A 19701-nucleotide genomic window follows, 5' to 3' on the forward strand; every position below is an offset into this window, starting at 1 on the left:
CCCTCTCTCACATTTCAGACATCCAGTCAGTACTTCAAATTATTATAAAATCCTTAGATTAGACATTGTGAAACTTCACACAGCCCATTATACATCAAGGACACATCAGAAGAATGAAAAAGCAACCTACAGAATGGAAGGAAATGTTCGCATACTGTACATGCGAGAAGGGGTTAATACACAGAATAAATACGAAACTTCTATAACTATCCAACAATAAACAACCTGATAAAAAATGAGCAAAGGACTTGAACAGGCTTTTCTCCAAAGAAGAAATACAAATAGCCAACAAGCACAAGAAAAAAATACTCAATATCACTAATCATTAGAAAGATGTAATTCAAAATAACTATAAATTACCACATTACGCCCATGAATATGTCTGCTACTTAAAAACAAAAACCAAACAAACAAAAAACAGAAAATAACAAGCATTAACAAGGATGTAAAAAAATCGGAACCTTGTGTACTATTAGGTTAAAATGAAAAATGATGCTGTAGTTATGGAAAATAATTTGGCAGTAGTCTCAAAAAATTAAAAATAAGATTACCATATGATGCCACAATTCCACTTCTGGGTGTTCACCCAAAGAATTGAAAGCAGTGTCTCAAAGAGATATTTTTATACCCAGATTCAGAGCAGCGTTATTCATAACAGCTAAAAATGGGGAAGCTGCCCTGGCTGGTATGGCTCAGTTGGTTGGAGTGTCATCCTGTACACCAAGAGGTGGCAGGCTTGATTTCTGGTCAGGTGACATACCCAGATTGCATGTTTGATCCCTGGTCAGGGTGTAAGAAGGCAACGGATCTATGTTTCCCTCTCTCTCCCTCTCTCTCCCCCTCTCCCTCCCTCCCCCTCCCCTTTCCTCTCACTAAAATCAATACAAAAAATGTTTTAAAAAAGCATCTGTCATCAAAATAAAATGTAGAAGCAACCCAAGTGTCCACCCACAGATGGATGAATAAACAAAATGTGGTATATTATTCAACCTAAATGGGAGGTTATTCCACCTAAAACAGGAAGAAATTTCCTACTCACGCTACAACATGGGTGAACTTTGAGGACATAATGCTGAGTGAAAGAAAGCATTCAAAAAAGACAAATACTGTATGATTCCATTTACAAGAGGAACCTAGAATAGTCAAATTCATACAGACAAAAGTAGAATGGTGGCTGCTAGAGGTTATGGGCAAGGGGAATAAACAGTTGTCTAACGGGTACAGAGTTTCAGTCTTGCAAGATGAAAAGTTCTAAGATCGGTTGCTTCCGTGGTCTAAAGGTTTATGTTCTCCCAAAATGCATATGTTGAAAGCTGATGCTCAGTGTGACAGTGTTAGGCTAGGCAGTGGGGCCTTCGGGAGGTGACTAGGTCCTGTGGGTGGAGCCCTCTTGAACGGGTTAGTGTCCTTCTAAAAGAGGCACCAAGAGAACAACCCTGCCCCCTCCTCCACGCGAGGACAGAGCACAAAATTGGTCTTGAATCAGAAAGTGGCTCCTCACCAGACTCTGAATCTATCTGCCTGCTGCTTGATCTTGGATTTCCCAGCCTCCAGAACTGCGTGAAATAAATGTCTGGTGTTTGATAAGCCCCTTGGTCTACGGTATTTTGTTATGGCAGACGCACAACAACGGGAGTTGCACTAAGGTGTGAGTATACTTAACATTACTGAACTGTATACTTAATGACTAAGATAATAAATTTTGTTATATGTGTTTTGCCACAATTAAACATTTTAAGTAATGAAACAAATTTCAGGCTTTTAAAATCAACGCAAATGCTATACTTTGCATTACCATTACACTGATTAGATGTACTATCATATGATGGTAATCTTTATGATCCCACACAAGTTCAAGGTTGCCAAAAATGACACAGATATGGCATTTAGCAAGTCAGTCTTCCAAAACCTGAGCCTGAAGCTAAAGCCAAACAGCAGGTGTAGTCTAAATTTCAAGGCCTATGCCAAAATTCAGCGTGAGCCGAAAAAGAAGACTCTTACAGTCTTGCCAATAGTGAAAATTTCAGAAACTTTGGCAGACAGGTTAAAAACAAATGTTTAGTCAAGCAGCCCTATTTACCTTCCCTTAAACCACACAGATCTCATTATTTAGACTGGTGCTCATTTCATTAACTCATAGAATTGGTCCTATAGGTTTTTACTAAAATTTAAATATAAGCCGCTCTCTCCCTTAAGTTGATGCTGAGAAAGGACATTAAGATTTGTGGAAGGAGAGAGAGTTGGCCTTCTGAGTGGGTGTACCACGTGACCCTCTCTGGTGCCGTAAGTATTAGAGCAACCTCCTATGATGATGACCCTGGCTCTATGCAAAACAAGGCACTAAATGTATATTAAATAACATATTTGTTGAATATATCTTTTAAATCCTAAAAAAAAACACAACCCACAAGTTGAACTGGTGGGTTGAGATTTTAGTTGTCATTACAGTTTCAACTATCATTGAGTCAGATTACTCACAACACCAAAGTCAAACCTTAGTTCAACGGCTGGAGTGTGCTTGTGAAGATTGAATTGCTCCAGAGCACCTTGGTTTTCTCTGCCAACATTTGTGAGCATCTAAAGGTTAGCGGCTGATTCACTCTTAAAAGTACTATAAAAAGATGCTTAATAAGTATTTTTGATCATGCTGATGATTAAAAAAAAACACAACAAAAAACTTCTGAAGCTAAGAATAGCCAGGTGAGTTAATCCCAAATGGTGAGTGCAACTTCCCTCCCAGGCTACACAAGAAGGGTAAAAATGGTGAGATTTGGCTTCCGGACAGGAACGGTCTCGAGTCATCGTAATTCCTTCCTTTGAACACTGCAATATAAAGTTTATTATAAACTATAGTGCTGTACAGCTGAAAAACATCTATTTTTATGAAGTGCCAAAAATATCACCCAATGATATTCATGAGATAAACCGGAATATATCAGATTGTCAGAACAGATACGGACAAAGAAGCCTTTCCTCCCAGCCTACAAAGCAAGAATCCGATCAGGGCTAAGTCATAGCTGGGAAAGTGATGACACCGAATCCCAATTCCTGCTGGAAATACTGTGCCACAGGATGTGGGAAAGATGCAATATTGTGACGAGAGCAGGGATGCACTGTACTCCTGCCACATACAAGTGCTGATTGTAGTGAGGACAGTTCCAAGGCCTTAGATGAGTATGGTATTTTCAGGAGTATTATCACAGCAAACTATAGTTTTGCTGGCTCCTCAAATGTAGGACCAGGTTTCAGTAAAGGAGACATAATAGGGACAAAAACAAAGGTTATGCTATTTTTCTAGGGTTAAAAAAAAAAGTTAAAGAAAGAACACAGATTTGGTCTTGCAAATAACATAATCCTTAGAGAAAATTAATGTCAAAAATTTCTAAAACTATACTACAGTTATTCACAAACCAGTGGGGCTAAAAATAGGTAACTAAACAGAAAATAGGAAATTAAAATTACAGCAATAATGTTAATGTACTATATTTTCAAAACAGAGCAGCCACTAAAGATCAGTCTGGAAAATATACATAAAAATACTATCTACCTACCTAATTTTATAGATATTAAACTCAATTTTTTAAAAATCCAGGCATAAACTTCAAATGAGCATTTTTTTAGACTACTGTGCATGAGCAATGATGTTTCTGAATGGCAACTGTCAGAATATTAGAGTGTATTATGAATTTAATGCAAAAAGTAAATGGTATTTAGTATGCCAGTATTAATATTATTTATAACTTTCCAATTACTTTGAATTTGATAATATGTAGTATCATTTTATCAATGAGAACATAAGAGTTCAAGAGGACATGATATTTTCTAACCATTCTGTATGTTTAGTTACTGTCAGTTTACTTTTTCTTAGGTCACTAAAAAGTATCAAAGTAATATTTATCTCAAAATATGAGACATTCACTCTGAAATATAATTATGAGTAGCAAACTCAAATGAATCAGAAAATAACGTCTACTGATTGCACATCAAGAACTAGTTTTCACATGCATCATTTCATTTAGTCGAGAGTAAGGGCTATTATGCCCTTTAATACAGGCAAGGAAACAGGGAAAACAGAGTCAGAAAGATCCAGTAACTACCCCAAGTACACAATTCAGAGGAGTGAGATTTAAGTACTGTTTTTCTTTGAGCTGCCAAATTCCATGATCCCAGCAGAAATATCATGTCTCAAAAAAAAACTTAAAACTCAGAAAGAAAAAAAAAGAACTCCTTTGGTCTTTTTTTGCAAGTACGTCAAGAAAAAGCCAATGTTTGTGCAATATGTATTCCCATATTATTGCATTTAGTGTCACAAAACCTCATGATGCAGTCATTATTATTTCTATTTTATTTATTTATTTTTAAGGGAAAGTGAAAGTTTAATGATGAAGAGACAAAAGCTCCTGCCGCAGCAAGAGGGGTCCTGAACAGGTAGCTCTATTATTCCTATTTTAAATGTAATTCCTCAAGATCAAATCCTGGCTTCAAACTCAACATAAAACCACACTGAGCTCAAGTCAGATAACTTGCACACATGCTTTTTTGCTATTGCATGCATGGTACAGAGAGAGGAAGCATTCCTTCTAGGGGCTTTGACTATAATTCTAAACCAGGCCAGCGTCTCAAACAAAAAAACCTTAGTTTGATGTGGTAAAGAAATGGATACTCCATAAACTGGGCAGGAGTTTACCTACAAATAATGGAAAAACTTACTTACACTGACAAACATTTTCTCAAATTAACAAGTCATTTAGAGTTGATATAGGGGTTAACTCTGTGGTTATCTAGGCTTTTCCTTCATGCATGGTCCTTCCTGTTCTCAAGAGGGCTGCTCAGGTTTCAGGCATTATAGTTGTGCTTACAGCAAGAAAAAGAAAGAAGACATGTCCCCACCCCTTGTTTTCCCCTTTTAATCAGAAACTAAAGCTTTCCTGGGCACAGGCCTAGCCAAAGTTTTCCAACGCCTGGTAGCTAGAACTGTGTGAGCTTTCCAGCCCTACCGGCAAAGGTGGTGAAAGGGGGTGTTCAGCTTCCCAGGCTCTATAGAAAAGACAGAAGGAAGAGCTAAAGGGCCGATGTGTGACCCGGCTACAGTGTTTGCCGGAAGAACTACAAGGGAGGGTTTTTAAATGTGTCAGGTTAAAAGAGATGCTTGCAATTTTCTTTATCCTAAAAATCAGGTCACAAAAATCTAAAACAATCTCACCAACTTTTTCATGGCTCTGCTCATAATATGAAATTTCCAAAGAAATTAACACACAAAGAACAATTTCATTAACATCTAAGGAAATAAAATGAAGTCCACTTTTGTGCGCCCCAACCCACTAGGCAAATATCCGAGTCTACTACTTGCATACTTGGTGTCTTTCTTCCACTTCTTTACTAAGGAAAGCACCTTTCCCTAGCACCCAGGAATGGCTTTAGGACACATTTCAAGCTCATGCAATGGAAATGGGAATTTCGGAACAAGTTAAGAAAGCTCCTAAAAAGAGAAGCACCAGTTCAGCTGGCGTGTCCCATTTTCCCTTTATCTCCCTCTTACTTATAGCTTGAAATGAAAACTGGGCAGCTGAACTCTAGCAGCCAATTTGCAAACATGAGAAGGATCATACTCTGAGAGGCTTAGAAAACTAGGAAGAGTCTGGCTTCTGGGAATACAGTAGGGCCTCAATAACATTTCTAGGTACCTCCCTCTAGACCCTGTACATGAATATTAAAAAACAAAACACTTAATTTGTTTAAGCCATAGTTTTTCCAGTTCTGTTAGCCAGCTTATGAATTACTATTAATTGGACATAAAATATTGTGCCAAATCTAAGTGAATTCATTTCTAGAAAAAGAGACCACAGAAATATTGAGTCAATAGTCCCTTTTATAGGTCACATGCCTATTAGAAAAATAATTTTACTGATATATAAATACCTTGACCATAAATAGCAAATATTAAGCCCATTTCTTTAATGTTTATATGCACAAACATTGATAATATTGCACATATATTTATGCACACTCATATATCTGTAGATAGAAAGTATATGTGTATGTGTAGTGTCTGCACCCACACACACATACACAGATAAACCTATATACATACACACTGCAGATAATAATTAGTTGGTAAATAGTTTATGTTCATGGTTTAAAATGAAGTTAAGGAGTCAAGTCTTTTTTTTTTTTTTAAAAAAAGAATAGTTTATTGATTTTTAGAGAAAGAGGAAGAGAGAGAAACATGGATGTGAGAGCACAACATCAATCGGCTGCCTCTTGCATGCCCTCCACTGGGGATCAAGTGTGCAACCTAGGAATGTGCTCTGCCTGGGAATTGAATCGGCAACCCTTTGGTGCATGGGGACGAACCCCAACCAACTGAGCCACTAGAGTCAAGTCTTCCATAAAGAGATGACTAGAATGTCAACTATATAACTTTGGTAATAGTATTTTCTGGGTGGTTACTATTTGAATAACTTTTATTATTATTCTTGAATGTTTCTCTATTGCTTATCCATTTTTTATTAATGAGGTTGTATCTTTTTCTTAGAAAAGGAATTTAGTAATTCTTTAGAAAAAAGAAATTAGGATTTATTGTGACTAATGTGTTAAAACTAAAATGTACTGGCAAATGTTCTTACTATATGTTACAAGAATTTTGAACTGTTCAAGCACAACTTATTACAATTATAGTATCTAACAAATGGAATTAATTTGTTTGTGGTTACAAAGCAGTTCAAGCACAATGAATTACAGTTAAGTCAACATTTAAAAAGAGAGACTAAATTACCTTTTGCTTATGTGTATTTTTTTTTTTTAATACAAAGGACACGTTTCACAGCCATGTTCCTGTAGGAAAATCATTGATAGAAAATTAAAATATTTATACTCGGGTTCAGAGAATGAAACTCAGAAATGTATTTCATTTTATATGAAAGTCATAAGAAAATCTTTATAATGACATATTTCAGGTAAATAACTGGAATTTATACAGCTCTCTGCCTTTAGAGATCAAAGCCTTTCATCTGCTTTTCTTATTGCCTAAAAGTTATTCCTTGGAAGTAAGTGTACAAAGTCAACCACTGCAGCCCATTAAATCAAGGATTCAGAGTTGGTGCCCAGTTACCTAAAGTTAATATGTCTTCTTTAACCCTTGCTACCTTTTGTCCTGAAAGGAGGAGATTCTCTATGTTCCTTCTCACAAGAAATTAAAGCAGCAAAACTAAATCATAAACATTAAAGATGAAGTCCAAAGAGAAGTGACTTATCCTAAGTCTGATTTAGTCTAACAACTGATTTATTCATTAAGCACCCACTGTGCATCAACTATATTCTAGCTGCGGGGAACACAGAGTTGATGAAGGGGATACTTGAAGGTAATTTGCTAGATGGCCATTATAGTGGCCTTTCAACCCTATCATCTTCGGTCATTTAAGTCTTTCAGAGAATTAACGATCCAGAATGAACTCTAGAGGACATCTTGTACAAGCTCATTTTACAGGTGATTTCACTGGGCAGCAAGACAGCAGACCTATTCTGTATAAGGCAGTCACTTAAACTGACACCCGAAGAAACAGCCAAACATGGAGAGAGCCAGGTACCGCATTTAGTAAGCACATGTGGAGGAAAGACCACATGTGGCTCTTGGAACAGAGGGAAGGCCAGAGTGACCGCAGCATATTGATGCCAAAGAAGAGAAGTATAAGTTGAGGTCAGAAAGTGAACCAGGACCAAATCACAGTACAGAGGTTGGATTTAATTTTAAGTCAGTAAACATGAGAAAAGAGATTTGATGATAAAACTTTTTAAGAGAGCCCTCATACACTTGGTACAGAGAAGGAAAAGGAACCCCCAAGTTTGTGCATTAAGCAGGTCACTGATACAGAGCTATGTCACAGAAGCCTAAAGAGAAGAGAGTGGCAGGTGGGGAGAAGAGAGTCGATCCATACAGCCAAACCCTGCGGTCACATCGTGGAGGTCACTCCATGTACCCATGGGACATTTGCAATGAAACACTGAAAAGGCAGAAACCACATTGTAGAGAAGTAAAAGATAAGTGATTAGTAAAAGGATTCAGGAAACTGGGTTTTGCAAGTGAAGCAATGAAGAGACACCAATCAGATGGAAGTAATCGCAGAAAAAAAATCGTTGGCATGTAGAGATGTTAGTTTGGCTGCAAGTAGAGGCAAAAGAGCCAGTAGGAAAGCGAGAGACTGTGGATACAAGCAAGACCACAGAGGAGACAGAGGGGGATGAGAGCTGAATTGAAGGTGGAAGAGATGCCCTGGGCAAAGGCTCAAGGAAAGAGAAGACCAATGGCCATATTTGGAAAGAGAAGACCAATGGCCATATTTAAAGGATTAGAAAAAGCTAGTACAGTTCTCAGGTGATGGTCCCCCAGCAGGATAGAGTGTATCTAATATAGAAACAGTGAGTGTCTGGCTTGGGGACTCAGGGAGAAAGTGTTCTATGAAATAGCACAGACATCCTCACAAGATGATTTTAAAGCAATCTAGTCAGAATAAGGGTCTCACTACGGTTGGATGGGACGAATCACACAACAGAAGAAAAAGGCCCACACTTAAGTGGAAGGATGTGTATCTCTCTTCAACTGTTATGGGGATAAGTCTTTTATAGAGCATCCACGCTAGCTGGTATTGAAAATACATATAAATTTAATAGTTAAGCCAACTCATCACATTTTCAGATGGGCTCTGAAACAACTTCCCACCCTCACTCTTTAACCCAGCATTACTTTTCTGTGATAAAAAGAGACCTTACAATACTTAGGTAAGGAAACGAGATAATTTGCTATGAATATATCAACTCGACTGTTCAGAGTAAATCTGCATTATTTTATTACTAGAAGAAAAGACAAAACAGGCTCAAATTTGTCATATTTAATTTGTGATAGTAAGTTTTTATAAAGTTTCTTCAAATGTTAAAATAAAGGCCTATATTGCCTACTCGATAGCATCTGTTGAGTGTTTGAATCAGACATAAGACATTTAAAAATCTTTTGAAACAAAGAATTTCATCTACTTTCCCACCACTTCAACAGACAGTGAAGGTGGGTCAAAAATCACGACATTCCTGTCTCCTAGTTTCTACCGCTTCTAGCTGTTCCCATGCCCGGACCTGGGAGAAGGGGGACACATGACCATCACAAACTGTTCTAGCACCTTCATTTCTGCAAGCTCAACCAAACTCAGGGGAACTCACTCTGTGGCTATTCTATTTCAGCTCAATGGATAAATTTTATATGATTTTGTTTTGATCATGTGTTTCTTAAGATACAGTTAGCTCTGATAAGTAAGTGCGATAGGTGCTGAGTACTTTTTACAATTCCTACTTTCAATGCTTTTATTCTAAATCACCACACCAGAAGACTGAACCCCTTAGAACTCTCTGGAATGACGAGTGTTCATCCTGGCTTGTTTTTAGTGCATTTCTCTGGTGTGCATCTGCTTATAGCCGTAGCTGACGGGCCGTCAAAGACAAAGGGGCGGTATAGGTCAAAGGTTAGGTATATGGGCTCTGAAGTCAAAAACACCTGGGTTTAGGCACCTTTGGACGAGTTGCTTTACCTCTCTGAGCCTTGGTCTCCCCATCTGTGAAACGGAGATGGAAATACTACTTATGTTGTCATTGTTTTTCAGATGAAGTGAGTCAACACCTGTAGAATGTTTAACAAGGGACAGAGGACACTAAATCTTAAATTATTGGAAGCAATTACTAGGCATTTCCTCTAATTCCCACCTTCTCAATACTCTAAGTCTCAAAATGCTTACACTGATCCATCCAGAAACTGCAATGTTATTATGGTATTGAAAAAAGAAATCATATTTTCCATGTTACTAAAGAAAACACACCTCTCCCCAAATAACTGTACACAAAGGGCCACGAAGTTTCACAAACTGAAATACAGGATGAAGTGCAAGGGAGTCCAACAGACATTTGCTTAATTATTTCAAGCCCCTATATATTTTTTATAATCCTAAATTTTAGTATAAAATTGTATATTCTAGAGCAGAAAATGAATTCACAAAGGTAAAGTAAACCTGGTATTTGAATGACTATATAGCAAATAATAATAATAATGATATAAAATGACCACACAGCTCTTCTGGAGACAAGCAACAACACAAAGGACAGTTCAGGGAGTTACACTTTTACTTCTTAGGTTTTCATCTTGCTGCTATTTGACTTTTCATTCTCGTGTCATCTGAATTCAAGCTTTTCAACCTCAAATGCTTATTTTCTCTTTTAAGCCCAGAAAACCTTAGCTCAACAGAGTAATGTAAACAGTAAATTATTAATGCAAATATTCCAAGACAAATATTAAGACAAATATTCCTCTTGGCATTAGATTAAGTCTTCAAAAGAATATCAGTATTTAATGAGTATTTAATCGAAATTGGCTGCCATATCCCACTTAACTATGTTAGAAAAAATAAAAATGCATCACTCCATGCTTTAAAAAAGAAACTGAAAGAAAACTACACAGGGAAAGAGAACTACCACAGTCCCCCCATTAACCAACTGTGTGATTCAGGCAAACCACCTGAGTCTCAGAAGCTGGATTACCTGGAAGCTTAAGCTTCAAAGCTCCCTCCTTGGCCCAAGAAGCCTTAGCACTATACATACATTTAGATTTTCATAAAATTTGCAAAAGATATTTTATTTATTGTTTTTAAATATATCTTTATTGATTTCAGAGAGAGGAAAAGAGAGGGAGAGGGATGAGAGGGTCATTGATCAGCTGCAGCCCGCAACCCGGGCATGTGCCCCGACCGGGAATCGAACCCCGATCGCCTGGATCCTGGGTCAACACTCAACCGCTGAGCCATGGCCGGCCAGGCTGCAAAAGATATTTTAACTGCAACTGGTTATAACTGCTGTCTTCTTCCCATGTCAGCTGGCACTGGAGTGTTTGTAGGCACTTCAGGAATCTAAGGGAGGCTGAATTAGGAATACATGTAGTTGGGTGGACTGACATGATCTTAAGTAGCTTCTATTATATGAGCCATCCAGGTGTACAAATGGCTTCCAAGAACACTTCTACTATCCACTGGCACAATATACTCAGCTTTGTAACACAAAGGCGTAGATGAAAGATTAGACCATGATATAAATGTGTCCTTAGGAACCCAGGACCGGGTAGTCAGACTGAAAAACAAGATTGGGAAATTCTTTCATTTATCAAACACTGTAATATAAAATTGAAAATGGAAAATTCATCAACACGTGCTTAAAACCGAATTTATCTCTTGTCAAGATATTCAACAATGCAGCATGTGTAATTATAAGTGCATAATTTTGGAGGGGGTGGAGGTGAGCAAAATAGAATGTATCATACATTCTTTGCTGATCATAAAGCAAACACATCTATGTGTAAAGACACCTGGCTTATTCATCCTAATAATAAAATATATATTTCAATCACTCTAAGAGAAAAGGCTGAATTACCTTTCTATTCTAGAGAAAATATTACAAAATAATTTTAATAGATAGAAGATAGAGAAACTGTATTGGTTTGCTGGAGCTGCCATAACAAAATACCACAGACTGAGTGGCTTAAAGAGCAGAATTTTATTTTCTCCTAGTCTAGAGGTTAGAAGTTCAAAATCAAGGTGTCAGCAGGTTTGGTTTGGCCTCAGGCCTCTCTCCTTGGCTGGCAGGTGGCAGCCTCTCACTCGGAGCACACATCCCTGGTGTCCCTTCCTGTGTCCTGATCTTTTCTTAGAAGGATGTCAGTCAGACTGTATTAGGGCCCATCCTGAAGGCCTCATTTTAACTTAATTTCCCCTTTAAAAGCCCATCTTCATTCTGAGATACATAAGGTTAGGGTCTCAACATATTGATTCAAGGGGAACACAACTCAGCCCACAGGAGACGCTAAGAGTACACAAACTAAGATGTAGTGAAAAAAGTAAATTTAGTAGGCAATTAATAATTTTTTAAAAGTATAGTTTTTATGGATTTTGGGATGTTTCTGGAAGTTGTCATATTTTTTCAATATGCATTTGTTGCAGTTTATCTCCTCATGTGAAAGATGAGTTTATCTGTACTAATTTTGTATTAATAATTTGTTTTGTATCCCTCCAGGTGAGCTGCCTGCCCCTATATTGTATTGGATTTAGTCCCTACAAAAGCAGGATCCACTCCTAGCTCACAAATTCGATGTTTTATAAAGTATCAAGATTCAACAGATAAATCTCTAAAATCAGAATTATTTTGAAATTGAAACACATGTAGTTTCCATTTTGATACAAGATTATCTCTATTTTTGAAAAGAAATGGTCTTCTTTAAAATGTCATCTGTTAAAACTGTTTCCTAGAAGGCCAAAAAGAAGTTGGCTTTTTATCCTAATATTCAACTCTCCTTAAAGTCCAGACACTACATTCTTCTCTGTGTTCATATTACATTTCATATCTTGTTCCCATTTCTATATATAAAGGTCATATGTGGAAAAATTTTTAAATATCAATCAGGGAAATTTTGTCTAGTGACACCAACCCTATCTACAAGAGTCTGACCTTGCCAAAAGGACAACTAAGTATGACACTTTATATTTCTCTATTAAAATGTATACATCATTTTTTAATGGGACACTACTTTGTAAATCTTGCACATACAGGGCTTCTCCTAGAACATCAGCATGCCCCTCAGTCTGATCCAAGTTTTGCCTCAGGAGGGAGAATCCAGAAGGGGAAATAAGCTAATGACCTCAAGAGCTGGCCTGCTGGACAGAATCCCCAAGGAATAATAAGACATATTGGGAATCTAATTTATAAAATACTCACGTTTTGCATTTCAAGAAATCTCTAACTCACACTCATTCAAGATTCTATCATTTTACATTTAATTTCATGTTTGAAGTCACATAAAAGTAATGAAGCATGTCAAGCAATCTCACTTTGAACATTCCCTGAAATGTTGAGAAAATTTAGATCAGACTTCCAGGTGCTAAATGCCTCTCTTGTTTCATAATAATCACAGTTCACCTTTACTTGGCAACGTTTGAAGTAAAGTATTTTGGGTTTCTTAGGACAAAGCTGCTTTGAAAAGCCTAAAGAAATTACAGTTCAAAGTAGATAAGTGCAATTTTATTGTTCTAAATTTAAATTTCATGAGGCTTCTTAATTTAGATCTGGATTCCTATCTTCTGGGATCTAATATTCATGACCAAATATGCCAGCTTTTGTTCCAACCAAAAAAAGAAAAAAGAATTTTTAACAGCCATACATGGTCTTAGGTTTAAAAAAAAAAAAAAAAAAAAAAATCACTTTCAAAATGTGCTCTTAGCAAGAGTCAAAGATCTGATCAGCCAGGTCCTTAAAATCACAGAAGAGTGGAAGAGGGCAAGACCAGAGTGAGTTAGTGACATTCCTCATTTTCTTCTGTTTTCTCCTCTGGAACGCTATTCGACTAGCTTAAGCACCAAGAAAAACATGTTATCCATTTTCATCTTAATCCAAGATAAAAACCTGAATGTGAAATGGTGGTCAGTGTTCAGCTTTGTGTCAAGGGACCAGATCAACCACCCCTCTGAGTATTTGGAAGGTCTTGTTTTCTTCAGAGAATGAGAATTACTATGGTTTTCCTCACCTCAGAGAGCGTCTTTATATTCTGAGATATTCTTCTAGCAAGTGTTGGTTGCAGGGACGTGGGCAAGAGTGGAAAACATGGGTGGCCGTGCTAGAAGAAAGACTGCCATGACTATTCTGGCAGCTTTGCTTTCTTCCAGATCAGCGTTTATTTGCATTTTGCATCTTTGTGAGGTTATAGCCCTGGGAAACCATTTCACGTCCCCTGCAGATTGAGACAACTCTGCTTTCTCCATGCTGCTCGGGCACCCTCTCTTTCCGCACTGGGCCAGCACCCACGGAGGGGAAGTGGGTGCACAGTGACATCAGTCCTGAGGTGAAGGCAGAAAAGGGACAAGTCTTCAGGAGTCAGCGCGACATCCAGAGTACACAGCAGATATCTTTTGTGAGTTAAGTGCAGCTTGCACAGTCAACTTCAAAGCATAACTTTATGCATTAAAATATATGGCTCTTCTCTTAACTCAAATAAGATCCATAAAATACCAAATCTATGGAAAGGATTGAAGAGCATAATTAAGTACGGGAATGACAGCTTCACCAAATGGGGGAGAGAGAGAGAGAGAAATTTGGGGGGGAAAGTATTCATGGTTCCAGTGAAGATCCCATCTGTGCTTCTTGTCACATTATTTTTACACACAAATTTACATATTGTATTTACAAATGTTTCTGTTCTCAGGTTAATTTTAAGAGCTCAAGTTGGGTAGTTAAATGTTTTAATTAAGCATGACAACTAAATAAACATAAGGACACAAATCTTGGGTGTTAAATGCATATCGATGACAAATTTTCCTCCGTAATTCTCAGCCAACACGAGCTCAGTTCCATCTGTGCCACAGCCCACTGGACAAATCCACATCGCTGTCCAACCATCACACCACAGTTCTCTCTAAATGTAGTGCTTTTTCTTCTTCAAGAAATGGACTGCTTTACATTGTCCTCACTTCAGTCCATATTATCACAATTCTTCCAATTATTTAAAACACAAATTTGATTCTGGCATTCATCTCTTTCACCCCCAAAACAAGTTCCAAAGATCCTGCCTTCAAAAATCTCCTATTTTATTAACCTACTCTAAATTCTCATCATTCTCATCTCATTTACTATAAAAACTCCTAATTCATTTTAATGCTTCACAGCCTACCACTTTCCAATTACACTGATATAGTTATCAGGGTTTTTTTTAATTCATTGCTTCCATCATGACACTCTATCACCCTAGATCAAATCCTTCAATAATTTTTTATTACCTCCTGAAACAATGTTATGCTTTCCAGCCTGTTATTGAAGCTAGCACTACCTAAATGTTTCTGCTATTGAACACTACCATTATAATCAGAATATTCTCTACAATTCCTGCAAAGAACCCTAGTTCTCTTATTTTCTCATTTTCTATCCCACACCCCGCACACTGCACAAGGACTGTTTTTCTACTTTCTCACCTCCTGCCGAGTTCTCATACTTCATAACAGTCAATCTGATTACACCTCATTTCTGATTTTTCCTTTGTCTTTGTGTCACCAGAAGCAGTGTAGTAGAGTAGGAAATAGATACTCTGAGGTTTCAGGCAACTTTGAAATCAAATCCCAGACGTCTCATCTATCTACTGTGAAGGACAAGTTAAATCCTTCGTCATCTACAATAGAGCGTATAATAAACCAAACTCATATGCCAATGAAAGATCAATTAAACAGTGTATGTAAAATATAAGCATGAACACGTGATTTTACTTGGCAGTCTATTAAACGTTTACCCATATTTCTAAATAGAATCATAAAGTAGTTGTTAAAATTATGACCTTGACTCACTAAAGGATCCCTAAATATTTATTAAACAAAAAGGAAATCTCCGTGGTGTATTTTTATTGCTGCCTTTACAGTCTATGTATTATGAGCTCTTTGAAAATTGATAGTATATACCTGGTCTACATGCTGCATTTAACTAGAATTCATTAACAAAATAAATAAAAAATAATAAGTCCTCAAATGGTGTATCCACAAACAGCCAGGCAGAGCTTAATATATTTTAAAGTTGAGAAATGAATGTGAAGGCTTTTGAATTCAGGAAGGCCTACCTGAATGGAAAATCTCTAACCATCCTTTTGGCATTATAATTTTTCTAAGTAAAATGACTGACAAAGAATAGAGTGACATTTTTCATATCCAAGGGCAACCCCAAGCATAGCCTGCAGCTCTTCTAAGACAGAACTGTGCTGAGAAAGCAGTTTGCCTCCTGAAATAGGCAGGAAGTCAAGCTTCTGACTCTAGCCGTCTACCTGAAAGAAGGGTGGAGGGACCCAGGTTGGTGCCCGTTTGGAGAAATTGTGAGGAACTGATAGGGAAAGAGGGGCATTTAGAGACTAACAAGTGATGGTAAAGTGGCAATCTGGGAGCTATCTTTAGCTTACAGAAAAATAATCATTTCATGGGACATACAGTAACATGTTCTCCACTGAGCTAGCAACCTTAACCATGTGGAACACATGCTCAAGAATCTGCAGGAAAAAATAATCTTCCAGCCATTTTTATAATTTTAGGGACAACTGAATAACCTTCATTATCAGTTTTCCAGTTTGTTGTATATTTTAAAAGAGCAAGGGCTGGAATAAGTGATCAAATAAAGCACCTGGGAAACAGGGGGGGGGGAAAAGTCAACTGATTGTCTGACATGAAGGACCACAGAAGTAAACACAAAATCCCAAAGCAAAGTATTCTGGGGCTTTTAGTAGAAGTTCTCTCAGCTTATACATTTTAGTTGCTCCAGGGCATCATTTTATTAAAAGAACAATAAAATGACTAGTATTCTTAATGAGAAAGCTTCTTAATTTCATCATGCTCCACAAAACTACTTCTAAAATGTACTGCACCATTCCCTCTCATTATACCCATTGAACTGATTCTAATAAAACCTTTTTCCTTTGTTTCCTGAATTTGCTGTAAAACAGCTAAAGGGCTTAAATACTTACAGAATAAAATATATGATCTCTTTGTCCTGTATAAAAATTGTGTTCAGTTTAGTAAGTATGGCACTCTTATTTGATGTATCTTGACATCACTCTGGATTAATGCCTAGTGACAAATCTCTTCTATAATAATACTAGTCAAAAAAATAATAAACATGTATCAAGCCCTTTTGGCATCCTGCTCTTTGCATGTTTCATCTCATTTAGGAGTCTCAATAATTTTTATAATAGAACTACAATTATAATTCTCATTTTACAGTTGAGAAAACTGAGGTTACAAAGGTTAAGTAATCAGCCCATGTTCTTAATGAAAAGGGACAATATACTGATGTTGTGACCTTCTAATTCAGCATTTCCCACAATAGTTGTGCAAAATAAAAATTGTTACATGATAAAGAGTTTCCAACATCAAACCTATTTGGGGAATCAGATTCAATTGATTTTACATAGGACGTCTCAGTGACTTTAAAACCCTAAGGGGCACTGGGGTATATAAAATATAGAAAAACATTCAGAATATCCCACAATTATTTAATAACACTCAATTTTTCTTAGAGCATCTTGAAAAACTTGTCTTTCTTGAAACAAACTTGAAGGAACATTTATAAAAAGTACAATAATTATTTTTATACAATCGTTATTTGTGACATCCTCTGATATCTGAGAAAGTAATGTCAAAATACACAATTTATAAAATAACCCTGTGTTTCTCCAAATATGATACATATGGTGTTATGGGTTGAATTGTATCCCCCAAAGAAGGTATGTCGAAATCCTTGCAGGCCTCCAAAAAATTACCTTATTTGGAAATAGGGTTGTTACAATGTAATTAGTTAAGATGAGGTCGTACTGGAGTGGGCTAGGGCCTTACTCTGATATGACTGGTGCCCTTACAAGAAGAGAGGAGAGAGGCACAGGAAGGAGAATGCCATGTGAAGACACACGGACACACAAGGAGAACACAATGTGATGACAGAGGCAGAGACTGGAGTGCTGCAGTTGCAGGCTAAAGGCTACCAAGGGCCGACAGCCACCACTGGAAATTAGGAAGAAGCCATGAAGGGCTCCGTGCAGTCTCAGAGGGAGCATGGTCCTGCAGATACTTCTCCAGGACTGTGAAACAGTACACTTCTGTTGTTTTAAGCCACGCAGTTTGTGGTACATTGCTACAGTAGTCCTAGACAACTAATAGGTATGGGTTACCAGGAGAGAAAATTCCGATACCTTGAATGTGGAATGAAATCCAGAATACTTAGAGTAAAGCACTGGGTAACAATCAGACAGAGTAAATAATTTGGAAAGAGACTTGAGAGCAGATAATCATGTGGTCAACAGAGAAGAGATCTACTTGTTTATATTAATTTAAAAAAAAAAAACTTTTCTAGTTAAGAACCATATGATTTCACTCATGTGTAGGATATAAAACTGAAAGCAAAAAATGAACAAACAAGAAAACCAAACAAACACTCATAGGCACAGAAAATAGTATGGTGTTTACCAGAGGGAGGGGTGGGGGCAATAGTAAAGACTAAAGGAGATAAAATATATGGTGACAGAAGAAGACTTGACTTTGAGTGGTGAGCACACAATACAATATGCAGATGATGTACCATAGATTGTACACTTGAATATATATAAGCATATTAACCAATATCACCCCAATAAATTTCATTTCAAAAAAACCTCATCTAAAGTAATTAATTTAACATCAGTCTGAAATTCAGTTTTCTCCTCTGGAAAATAGGGCTACCAGCTCCTACATTACAAAATTATTATGGTGACTAAATACATAGCATACAAGGAAGCAACTGAGATATATTACTACACTAGCGACCTCATGCTACCAAAACTCTCTCCAGTCACCTCCAGCCACCAACATTTTGTTGACCCCTTGAGTTTTCTCAGAGAACTCCAGTCACTGCCAAAGTATTATTCTAGTGAAGAAAGAACAGCTACTATAAATGGGTTCCCAAGTTATAATCTCTCAAACATAGTATCCATAACATTCTGTGCATTAGCTTCATGGCTCAAAGGAGTTAGTATAACTTCTAAAAGCAATACATTTATAAGAAGACAGCATAGGGCCATACATCTTTGAAAGTTAGCCTTCTGTGAAAGGGATTTGTAGAAGATTTGATTTTCTTTAATAAACTTAGTAAGCAAAGCTTGGCCCAACACTATAAATTTTAAGAGTAATCAGACAGAACAGTGTCCAAGTAGATAATGGAATGGGGGAGAAGAGCACTTACTACAATGACACTCAAAATGCAATTTAAAATTAATGCTATAATTTTTCTAGCCATATTGTCAATTAATTAAATTATTTAATATAATATAAAGCTATTTGCTTGCAATTCAATGTAGATCATTTATATTTATTCAAAGGGCTGGCCCAAAGCACAAAAACATATTTATTTTCTTTCTTCTGAGCCTTTTCTCCTAGCTATCTTCACTTTGTCATGAAAATGCTTCCCTGCTATTGCAATTTATTCATTAGTTCAGGGTCTATGAAATGAATTTATATTGTATGCGTACGAGAAGTCACTCCCAGGTAAAAGATGCTTACTGTGTTTATAGTTTGCTGTTTAATACAGCACAGTACCTATTATATCACATCAAGTCAATTCAAATATATTGCATCCACATATGAAAGGCATTCAAAAAAATCCATTGCATAATTTACCTAAACTGACAATGAAAAGCATGAGCACATCTAAATGAGGAGACAGATTAAAGTATTTGTCAAAATTTAAGAAATTCCTACATAATCTGCAGTAACATCTAACTGAATTATCATCCTTAGAAAATGAGCAGTTCTATGGAAGTAAATTTCACAGGCAAATGAAACTTTCAACTTTAAAAGATAAAACTCAGCCCTATAGAGGGAAACCTCTAAAATATATTACCTACATCTTTGTGACTTCTAGTTGGTAAGTAAAAGAAGCACTTGAACTTGAATAAAGCATTAGCCTTTAAGAGTTAAACCAGTAAATTTAACACAGAAGGGGTAAGAGGAGCTGTTAATCTGTCTAAAACACAAAATAAACTGATGAACAAAATAGATACAGAGACATAGGAGCATGGAACAGACTGATGAATCTCAGAGGGAAGGCAGGGGGAGGGGGGATTAATCAAAGAACTTATAT

At 36.9% G+C, this 19701-nt stretch overlaps 1 protein-coding gene across 1 annotated transcript in view; it reads right to left on the reverse strand.

Moving 5' to 3' along the window:
* The window catches only part of KCTD8 (potassium channel tetramerization domain containing 8), a 171546-nt gene that overhangs the window by 117474 nt on the left and 34371 nt on the right, over window positions 1–19701 (reverse strand). The window lies entirely within an intron of this gene.

This window comes from Miniopterus schreibersii, assembly GCF_964146895.1.
Source record: "Miniopterus schreibersii genome assembly, chromosome: 1".
NCBI lineage: Eukaryota > Metazoa > Chordata > Mammalia > Chiroptera > Miniopteridae > Miniopterus > Miniopterus schreibersii.